This window comes from Entelurus aequoreus, linkage group LG01, assembly GCF_033978785.1.
Source record: "Entelurus aequoreus isolate RoL-2023_Sb linkage group LG01, RoL_Eaeq_v1.1, whole genome shotgun sequence".
Lineage (NCBI taxonomy): Eukaryota > Metazoa > Chordata > Actinopteri > Syngnathiformes > Syngnathidae > Entelurus > Entelurus aequoreus.
This window is the reverse complement of record NC_084731.1, coordinates 63,686,714-63,698,306: the sequence shown is the minus strand read 5'-3', so window position 1 is coordinate 63,698,306 and position 11,593 is coordinate 63,686,714.

Genomic DNA, 11,593 nt, shown 5'->3' with positions numbered 1-11,593 from the left:
GAACCGCCGATCTGAGGCAGTGCGTGTAGCAAGGAGTGCTCCCTGCGAGGACCTTGCCAGAGGACCAAGAGATGTGGGGGTCATGTTGTCGAGCCACGAGCGCCCGAGGACCAGTGGGGCAACAGGAGCGTCAAGCACCCAGAGGCTGATGGTCTCAGTGTGGTTACCCGAGAGGGTCAGAGACAGGGGCACCGTACGATGCTTGATGGGTCCCAAGGGGTGTCCGTCCAGGGCTTGTGCAGGGAGAAATGTGTCGAGGGGAACTAGGGGAATCCCGGCTTGTCTGGCAAACTCCCAATAAAGGAAGCTTTCGTCGGCTCCAGAGTCCAAGTAGGCCCCTACTGTCAGAGTTCCAGGACAAGGACGCCAGGAAGAGTATTTCAGGATCTCTCTTCATAGAGGGGACAGCGGTATGGCTTACCAGGATCCCCCTTGCTGGAGAGCCTGATCCTTTTGGCCTTGATGGGCAGCTAAGGATGGTGTGACCTGCGAGGCCGCAGTAGAGGCAGAGGCGCTGCCTGAATCTCCTCTCCGGCTCTTCGGCCGCCAAGCAGGACATTCCCAGCTGCATCGGCTCCACGACTGCTGCTGTAGACGTAGGCACGGATGTCGGCAGGTCGGGCGGGGGTGTTGGAGAGACGCTAGCGGAGGTTTGAGCTTTCTACGCTGCGAGTTCCAAGAGTCTCTGGTCAAATAGCAATGCCAGGTCAATGAGCTTGCGGCAAGAAGAGGGTCGATCCCGGAGCAAGCTGTCCTTGATGGCTTCATTCAAGCCTCTCATGTAGGCGCTCTGAAGCGCCTTGTCTCCCCATTCGCTGTCTGCTGCCAGGGTGCGGAACTCCAAGGTGTAGGCTGCCACTGAGCGGAAGCCCTGTCTGATGGTGTGCAGTCTTGCGCAGGCGTCCCCTCCATCTGCTGGGTGATCAGACACCACTTGAAATTTCGCCCAGAAAGCAGCATTATTTGAGTCCAGCCCCAAAGTCTTATCCACGGCTGCCGTGGCCCACCACCCGGCTGCGTTGGGCTTTATACTGTTGAGCCTCAACAGGTCCTGGTGCGCCGATTGCAGATTGCCCGCAGCCGTGTAGGTGTGTGGCTGCGGTATGAGCGGGGCGCGCAGTAACGTGTCCGGCTGCGCTCTCAGCGGAGCTTCTTGCTGCTCCAGCAGCGAAGGGAATGACAGTGTGAGCATGCGCAACAACAGTCATGATTGTAAGAGAAAAAAATATGGTGAACCGGTACTTTTCAAACAGAGTATAGTACCATTTTTGATTCATTACTACTGCGATACTATACTAGTACTGGTATACCGTACAAGCCTAAGTGAGCACTTACATTTTTCACTGATGATGGTAAAACCTTCCTGGCTTCACAGCTTTGAAAGGGGTCATTAACAGCAGAGATCGAGTGTAACTTTGTCAAAACCTTTCAATTTGAGAGAACAATTGCAATATAAATGATTTACATTTGGCTGACAATATATATTTTTATACTGTTGTTATGTTGGCGACACATTCTGGCTGTGGCCCCCAAATTTCACAAAGCAAACAAATGCATCCTCATTCATCCTTGCTAGAGAGCTAGCGGCTAATGTCCCTCCACAGTGCAAAGCTGCTTTTAAATCACTAATCCTCACTTCCATGGCGCTTTCTTACACGTAGCATTATCACTTTAGGACTAGAGGACAATTAATGCATACTGTAGGTATTGGTACCGGTACCAATATGTATTTGGTTCCTACTCTGCCGGGTCAGTTTCTTCTGTCAGGGGCTTAGCCGAGGAAGGCAAGAGTTGGCAGACAAAAAGCAGATCAGTTTATTACCAAGTAATAAACCTGACAACTGACACATGACACCTGAAACCTTACACGTGACACCTGACACATGGCACCTAACACCTGACATGTGACAACTGACACCTAACATCTGACACGTGGCATCTAACACCTGACACATGACACTTGAGACATGCCACCTGACACCTGACGTGAAACGTGATACCCGACATGTGACACCTGACACATGTCAAATGTCACGTGTCAGGTGACACATGACAGATGAGAGCAGAGCAGAGCAGAGCAGCAGAGCAGCTTTATTTGTCCATTCTTAACATGTACAAGACACATAAGAACTGAAATTACATTTTCGGCACAATCCCGCTAAGAGCAGACATACGTTACAGGGAGACAAGACGGGACCGCCAACGGATCAGCCACTTAGGGCGCTCCTTAAAAAGGTGGGAAAAAGGTGGCAAGACAGATGACACGTGACACCTGACTCGTGACACCATTCCCGTGACACCTGACAAGGCAGGTGATAATGAACATTATTGGACATATAGGACAAGGCACAGGAGAAGCAGGAGACAACCAGCCCCAAACCAGCAAAATACCACAGCCCACGTGGGCAGAATGACAGGATGCACCCCCCCCGAGGGGCCCAGAGACTCCTCGCAGCCGAACGGGAAGACTGTCCCACTCGGGGCCCCGTGCTCCAAGTTGGACTAAAAGTATTTAGTTCATTTTAATATTTATCTTGCTACGGGTGATATTTATCAGTCAAACCAGGTACGGTGCGGTGGGCTACGCGACCGACGGCGGGCTCTCGGCCCACGGCGGTCGTGTCCTGGCGAGCCACTTGCCTCACTGAAGATGTTGCACGGGAGGAACGATTCCAAACAGGACTTATGCCTTTAGTGTCCTATTATTGAATGTTTTATTTGTGCGCAATGACACACATACATTGGTAGCGGCATCCTGTAACCTGGAGCGGCGGCCTCCATCACCGTTGCCTATGGTGGTGCTCTACTCTCTAACGCTAGAGTAGCCCGACCAAAGTGTTGGACCGGGCTTATCAACGAACAAATCTATAAGGAATTCTTACCTTCTCAGACAGAATTCCGGGGCGAAAGAGCCGCACGAAGGATGACAAATCTCATCCCCTTTGAACCTGTGCCCGATGCGGTGCGGGTTTGGATCCTCCCGACTGAGATAGTCATATGCAGGTAAGAGTATAATTTATTCTCATAAATCAGGCCGGAACAAACAAACACAAGAAAACAAACAAAACAAGCGTGCTAACGGGATAGCTACACAGGAAAAACTAAGGCGGAACTTAGTGCAACAAACAGAAAGAATAAACGTAAGAGTTGCATGAGAGCAAACAAAAGCACCAGAATGAGTGAGGTGAAAAGGCAGGACTAAATACACTATATTGCCAAAAGTATTTGGCCACCCATCCAATTGATGAGAATCAGGTGTCCTAATCAGAGGCAGGTGAAAAACAATGAATAACCATAGCAACCAAGGAGACACAAAACAGGGGTGCTGAAACAGAACTTAAACAACAAGTGAATCAAAAACGTAAATAAACAATGATTCGGGCAACGGATCATAACAAGTATGACCCTTATTGTGCAAACTTCTCTTCATTGTCTGCAGCAGACACAAAAAGCAGCACACATATCACAACAACAATTGATTGACCGTATGGTGTTGTTTTTATGTAATCTATAAGCTCCTCCTACTCCCTGATCTTCTTCCATCTTTCATCCTCATCCTGCCATCCTCCTGTTTCCCTGATGACCTGCTTCTTAGTGTCTGACCCACTGACTGATATCTCCTCTTAGTGCTTCATGGACACATCATAAAACCTGGATTGATGGTCGTCTCATCCTTCCCCTCCAAGGTGTCCTTCCCCCTCTTCCAACACAAGCATCTATGTTATTGTTCTGAAGTTGTAATGAATGATAACAATAATTACCTCTATTATCAACAATACAATTGTTTAAAATGCAACAATACATCAGAATCAGAATCAGAAATCAGAAATACTTTAATAATCCTGAGGGGAAATTTAAGATTTTCAGCAAAATCCCATTCAAGAGCAGACAGGGAGACAACTTCCGGCGCCCCTTACAAAAAAGTCAAGGGGAAAAAAACCTCATAGCCATAGCCCACATAAGCATGTGTGTAAGAGGGAAACATCAAACATCAACAGAACACAAAGGACATTAAATGCATTAAAAGAGCATAGCTGATGCAACCAGCCACTTCTACATACAGCTATGAATAAAAGGTAAAAGAAACATATACACTGTGGTGGCCTCTGCGGTGTTCCACGCCATCGTCTGCTGGGGTGGAGGGAGCATGGCCAGAGACAGGAGCAGACCCAACAAAGCAACCAAGTGAGCCGACTCCACCCTCGGCCGCCCACCAACTCTCAGCCAGTGTCCAGTCTGCATGGATGAGCGAGAATGCGGTAAGGAGACCAAAGTGTCTGATACCTGCTCATTCATTTTTTTCCCTAAGATGGCGCCGCTGTAGTGGCTGCTGTTGGCAGGAGCTCTGTGCTCTTGTGTCATCCTTTTGTGTTCCTGATGTTTCCTTCTTGTTTTCATGTGTTATGATATATATATATATATATATATATATATATATATATATATATATATATATATATATATATATATATATATATATATATATATATATATATATATATATATATATATATATATATATATAATTTTTTTTTTTTTTTTTGCCTTTTGGTTGGGGACCCTTTGGGACTGTGTGACAAGGGGTGGCACTTTGGGGACTTCTGCAGTGCTGGATCTACCTCCCGGGAGCCCTTTTGGCCATGGAGACCAGCTGATGGGTCTCTGCCACGCCATAGTCCGTTTGGAGAGACTGGAGGAGATGCGGCTGAAGACACTGGACATTGGCTGAGAGTTGGTGGGCGGCCGAGGGTGGAGTCGGCTCTCTTGGTTGCTTTGTTGGGTCTGCTCCTGTCTCTGGCCATGCTCCTTTCACTCCAGCAGACGATGGCGTGGAACACCGCAGAGGCCACCACAGTGTATATGTTTCTTTTACTTTTTATTCATAGCTGTAGGTAGAAGTGTCTGGTTGCATCAGCTCTGCTCTTTTAATGTCTTTAATGTCCTTTGTGTTCTTTTATGTTTGATGTTTGATGTGTGCTATGGCTATGAGTTGTTTTTCCCTTGGCCTCAGTTTGGACGCCCTCTCCAGGAGCCCAGGCTTAGACCGATTTTGAACTAACGTTACGCTAAAAGCTAATTAGCCTTCACCTTAAGGACAGCGAGCGAGCTGAGCTGCCGCTTATATTTCTAGAAGGTCAACGGGCTCATAGTGATGTTACTAGTAGTTGACTGGGGGGTGTTTATTATAATTTGGGGAGAGTCCGCAGCATTATGTTCACCTGCTAAACACCTTTCTGCTAACCTGCACCATCTCTCCTCTCTGCCTGCCTGTGCCGTGAGCACTGACTCCATTCGCTCTGAATACTCACTGCTGATTGGCTGTTACCGCTCTGAATATGCACTGCTGATTGGCTGTTACATGCGCTCTGAATACTCACTGCTGATTGGCTGTTACCGCTCTGAATATGCACTGCTGATTGGCTGTTACATGCGCTCTGAATACGCACTGCTGATTGGCTGTTACCGCTCTGCGTGTAACCAATCAGATGGTTGTGTGGGTGGGACAATGCTGGGTGCTGCAGAGACGTACTGACAGAGGCAGAGGCAGTACAAAGCGTAGCAGCTTGTTAAGACTTTAGTTTATCACTAAATGATAATATAAATACATTTAATAAAGTAAAATACAAATAAGGCAACAAGAGAAGTATCCTACACTTCTCTTTTGTAAAATAAATCTGAACAGCCGATATGGGCATCTCATCATCAGCAGCCGTTGTCAGTCCACTGCTGGACGAAAGCCTCAGCATGTTTCTGCCATAGTGAACGATATGGGCATCTACATCAACTATATGATTTGCTTCAGAGAAGCTGGACAGGACAAAAAAAATAAAAAAATAAATCAAATGTAATTTAAAAATTTTTTTTTTACATTTTTTTATTTTTTTAAGACGTTAGTTTAGGCGGTGGCTCTTTGTTGTTAAGGCGGCCGCCTTAACAACAAAGCGCTGTGGGAAACCCTGCACTGTGGTGGCCTCTGCGGTGTTCCACGCCATCGTTGGCTGGGGTGAAAGGAGCATGGCCAGAGACAGGAGCAGACCCAACAAAGCAACCAAGAGAGCCAACTCCACTCTCGGCCGCCCACCAACTCTCAGCCAGTGTCCAGTCTGCATGGATGAGCGAGAATGCGTCTAAGGAGACCGAGGTGTCCGATACCTGCTCTTTCAGGCAAGACACTGTGAAGTTTGTTCAGCTCCGCAGCCCTGTCTCTTCATCCACATCTCCTCCAGTCTCTCCAAACGGACTCTGGCGTGGCAGAGACCCAGCAGCTGATCTCCATGGCCAAAAAGATCCCGGGAGGTAGATCCAGAAGTCCACAAAAAAAACACAGCACCCTTTGTCACACAGTCCCAAAGGGTCCCCAACCAAACGGCAAAAAAAAAACAACAACATGAAAACAAGAGGGAAACATCAGGAATTACATATATGTAATGATAACTTGAAATACAAAAGAAAGCAGATAAATGGAGAGGAAGAAAGACAAGTGAACTGTATTAACCTTATAAATTGTTATACTAACAATAGGTTAAGCCAGCGGTAAGCAACCAGCAGCTCTAGAGCCGCGTGCGACTCTTTAGCTCCGACATAGTGGTACCCTAGAGTTAAAAAAAAATAAAAAAATGCATACACATTTTTTTCGTATTAAAATGCTTTCTTTAGAAGGACAAGCATGACACAAACCTTCCTAATTGTTTGAAATCCCACTGTTTATATTATACATGTTTCACTGATGAGCGTATTTGGCAAGCACCGTTTTGTCCTAATTTCAGCAATTATTGAACTCGCCGTAGTTTGGTTGAAAGTACAACTTTCTACGACACTGCCACAGAAAGACGTGTTTTATGCCACTCCTTCTTTGTCTCATTTTGTCCACCAAACTTTTTATGCTGTGCATGAATGCACAAAGGTGAACTTTGTTGAAGTTATTGACTTGTGTGGAGTGCTAATCAGATAGATAGATAGATAGATAGATAGATAGATAGATAGATAGATAGATAGATAGATAGATAGATAGATAGATAGATAGATAGATAGATAGATAGATAGATAGATAGATAGATAGATAGATAGATAGATAGATAGATAGATAGATAGATAGATTGATTGATTGATTGATGGATAGTACTTTATTAATTCCTTCAGGAGAGTTACCTCAGGAAAATTAAATCAGGCATATTTGGTCAATCCATGACTGCAAGCTAATTGATGCTAACATGCTATTTAGGCTAGCTGTATGTACATATTGCATCATTATGCCTCGTTTGTAGTTATATTTGAGCTCATTTAATTTCCTTTACTTATGTCCTCTGTGTATTTAATTTATATTTGCATGTCTCATGACACATTATCTGTATGTACTATTGGCTGCATTACTCATAGTTGTTTGTGTGCCATGTTGTTCCAGACCACAGTAAACGTTACCCAGCTTGCAAAGATTGTAATAAATCCATTAGAAGAAGACAGCCTGCCGTTTCCTTTAACTTGGACACACACATCTATACCTTTGGCCATTCTGAGCCACTCATTTCCAGAAGTTATCTCACCCTCTGAGTAGCCTCTGTTTTACTAATGTTTTCCATTGTTGTTCAAATGTGTAGAATACTGTCAACATTTCTGTCAATGAAAATTTGCGTCAGCCTGTGACACACAGAGTCATTTTGATAGTAGGCTAATATCGACACTTGCGTCATGTGTTGCCTTCATTATAACACGTATACAAGACTTTTAAAGTTATTTTGATAGTAGGCTAATATAACTAATATAGACACTTACATCATGTGTTGTCTTCATTATAACACTTATATAAGACTTTTAAAGTCATTTTGATAGTAGGCTAATATAGCTAATATAGACACTTACATCATGTGTTGTCTTCATTATAACACTTATATAAGACTTTTAATTGTTGGAGGCTCCAGACAGATTTTTTTTTTGTATTTTTGGTCCAATATGGCTCTTTCAACATTTTGGGTTGCCGACCCCTGGTCTAAGCTTTGTCACTGTGCTGTGTTTTACTCAGTTTCCCCTAGGGCAGGGGAGTCCAAAGTGCGGCCCGAGGGCCATTTGCGGCCCGCAGCTAATGGTTTACCGGCCCGCCACACATTCTGGAAATGCTATTGCAAAAATAAATAAATAAACATTAAAAAAGTGGAATGAGGTGAAATCTAACTACAAAAAGTTGCAATGTTGACACAAAGCTGCCATGCAGTTTTTTTTTCTTTTGTGTATCTTTAATTTTCTTTTTTTGCCATTGCTAAAAAAAATAAAAACATTTATAATGAATTATTGACATATTCAAGGCTCCAATTATTTCAAATATTTCACTTAAAAATGTTTTATGTGGAAAATATTGCATATTTTGTGTGGTTGCCATACAACAACATCAATGTTTTCTTTGACACAAGAGCATAAAACAAACAAAATAATAGTTCAAACGTAAAATCGACAGATATATGTGAAGTTGATCTTGTAACTTAAGTGTTGAAAGTAAAATAAAAATTATAAAAATGTACCACTTTATGAGTGAAGTGAATTATATTTATATAGCGCTTTTCTCAAGTGACTCAAACTGCTTTACGTTGTGAAACCCAATATCTAAGTTACATTTAAACCAGTGTGGGTGACACTGGGAGCAGGTGGGTAAAGTGTCTTGCCCAAGGACACAACGGCAGTGACTAGGATGGCGGAAGCGGGTTTTGAACCTGCAACCCTGAAGTTGCTGGCACGGCCGCTCTACCAACCGAGCTATACCGCCGTATATGGTGGGGCACCTTTTGGATCCCAAATACATTTAATGGGATTTTATTTATCTTTTCACTGTTACTTACTTACTTAATCCTCTTCGTCCCTGACGGGACATAAGGCTTCCACGATCTACCTCCATCTGGACCTGTCTTGAGCAACATGCTGTGCCTCGCCCCAGGTTAGGTTCATCTCCTTCAGCTCAGCTGTCACCGTACGCCGCCACGTGTTCTTGGGCCGGCCTTGCTTCCTTTTCCCAGGTGGAGTCCAACGTAGCGCGATCTTGGGGATGCGGTCTTGGTCCATCCTCAGAACATGCCCAATCCATTGGAATCGGTGGCATTTGATTTCTAGCACCACACTGTTGCACTTGGTCTTCTTGTATAGATGTGCATTGGATATTTTCTCGGGCCAGAAGATTCCAGAGTTTCCTGAGGCATCCATTGTGGAAGGCTTCGACTTTTTTCATGTCGTAGGATGTTACTCGCCAGCACTCCGAGCCGTACAACAATACAGATTTTACATTACTGTTGTAAAGTCGGACCTTTGTTCTTAAGTGTCAGGTGGGGGTCGCAGCTTGCTGCGGGGTTGTTCTTCCAACGCAAAAACGGCTCCGGACGACAGCGTGAAGGTAGGCTTGGATTTATTTAACATAAATAACTCACTACCATAACCAGAAAAATACAACAAAAAAGGCAAGCGTGCCTAAAACACAAATGAAGCTGCTAGTTAGCAGAAGCTATGGCATGGACTATGAAACTTACTTGCCGAACGAGTGATGAACAAATGTGGGCTTATACAACAGTGACATGATTGGTGACAGCTCTGTGTGAGTCTAAACGTTAAACAGGTGCGTGACATGGCAGGTGGAAACTAATGGGTGACCATGGAAACCAAACAAAACAAGGAAGTGAAACCAGGAACTAAAAAAAATGAGTCCAAAAACCAAGCAAAACATGGCCAAACAAAAACATGATTAACACAGACATGACATTAAGCTATATTGCTTGGACTTCCAGATGGTGTGTAGCCTAGCAAAAGCACCCTGTGCCTTTCCGAGTCTTGCTCTAATGTCCTTTTGTGCAGCATTGTCCTTACTGACAAGACTTCCCAGGTAGGTAAAGTTCTCAACATAGTCGAGAGTGTGTCCATTCACTGTGATTGGTACATCTGGAGTGGCATTAATGCACATCACTTGTGTTTTGGACATATTTATGTTCAGCCCTACATGTTGGGCGAATTTGTTCAGTCTGTCAGTTTTCTCCTGCAGATGGATGTGATTTGGTGAAAGGACAGCAAAATCTAGGTCTTCAAGTTGGGAGAACAAAGTCCACTGAATACCCCTGGGTCTGTCAGCTGTATTCCGCATGACCCGGTCTATGGCAATCAGGAAGAGAATGGGGGAAATAGTACACCCTTGCCGCACACCAGACTCCACAGTGAACCGTGTAGATGGCTCACCATTAACAATGACGCTGCATTCAAAGTGACGGTAGAACATCCCTATGAGAGTGACCAGTTTTGGAGGAACTCCGTAGGCCCCAACAATCTTCCATAGGGTGTCACGATGTAGGCTGTCAAAGGCTTTGCGAAAGTCGATGAAGTTGATGTGCAGAGGAGTGTTCCATTCTACACACTGCTCGATAATGTTCCTCAGAGCGAAGATCTGATCTATGCAGCCCCTTCCTCTCCTGAACCCTGCTTGTTCCTGCCTAGCTTGTGATCAACAGTGGAATCGATTCTGCCGAGTAAAATCCTGCAGAAGACCTTAGATGGTACTGATAGCAGCGTGATGCCCCTCCAGTTGTCACAATTTTGGAGGTTTCCTTTCTTGGGGAGTTTGACAATCAAGCCCTTTTCCCAGTCTTGAGGTATTACTTCCTTCTCCCAGATGTCTTTAAAGAGATCAGTAAGCACATTGACAGAGGTGTTAAGGTCAGCTTTCAGCATCTCTGCATAGACAGAGTCTATGCCGGCGGCTTTCCCATTCTTCAAGGCTTTGATGGCAAATTTGACCTATTCTTTACTTGGGGGGGTGGGGGGGGGGTGGTCTCGATGTCAAGGAGACTTTTTTTTCACTGTGGTTACTCAAAAATAATAATGAATTAAAATCAATGGTGTCCTGCATTATTGATCTTTTTAAGGCTCGATTTACTTCACATCAAACATTGCTTTCTGAATGTTTTGGGCATTGGGGGAAATACTTCACATTTCAGTTTTATAATAAAAAAAAAAGTTGTCTTTGACAGAAAAAGCATAAAACCTTTTTGGTTTTTTTAACTTTATATCAACCTGAAGTTGATATACTGTAGAGATTTACTGTAATCATTTAATTAAAAAAATAAATAATAATTTGACTTGTTTTCAACATTTTAATGACTTAGACCCTTTATGGTCCCCGGGAGCACTAAAAAGGTAAAAAATAATTTAAAAATCCATATATTGTGTTATGGTTTGAAAATGAAAAATATCAAAAATGGCTCCCGCATGCTTTAATTTTTCTGTGTGCGGCCCTCAGTGGAAAAAGTTTGGACACCCCTGCCCTAGGGCAACAACGTTAATATATGTTTGATGAAACATGATTATATGCATGAGTTTATGAATGTATATGTACTTGTATATGTACAGTATGTGTATATGTATGTTTGTACAGTGAATGGGTATGTGGATGTATGTAGCATGAATGTGTATATATGTACAAAACCCAAAAGCAGTGAAGTTGTCACGTTGTGTAAATGGTAAATAAAAAGAGAATACAATGATTTGCAAATCCTTTTCAACTTATATTCAATTGAATAGACTGCAAAGACAAGATATTTAACGTTCGAACTGGAAAACGTTGTTATTTTTTGCA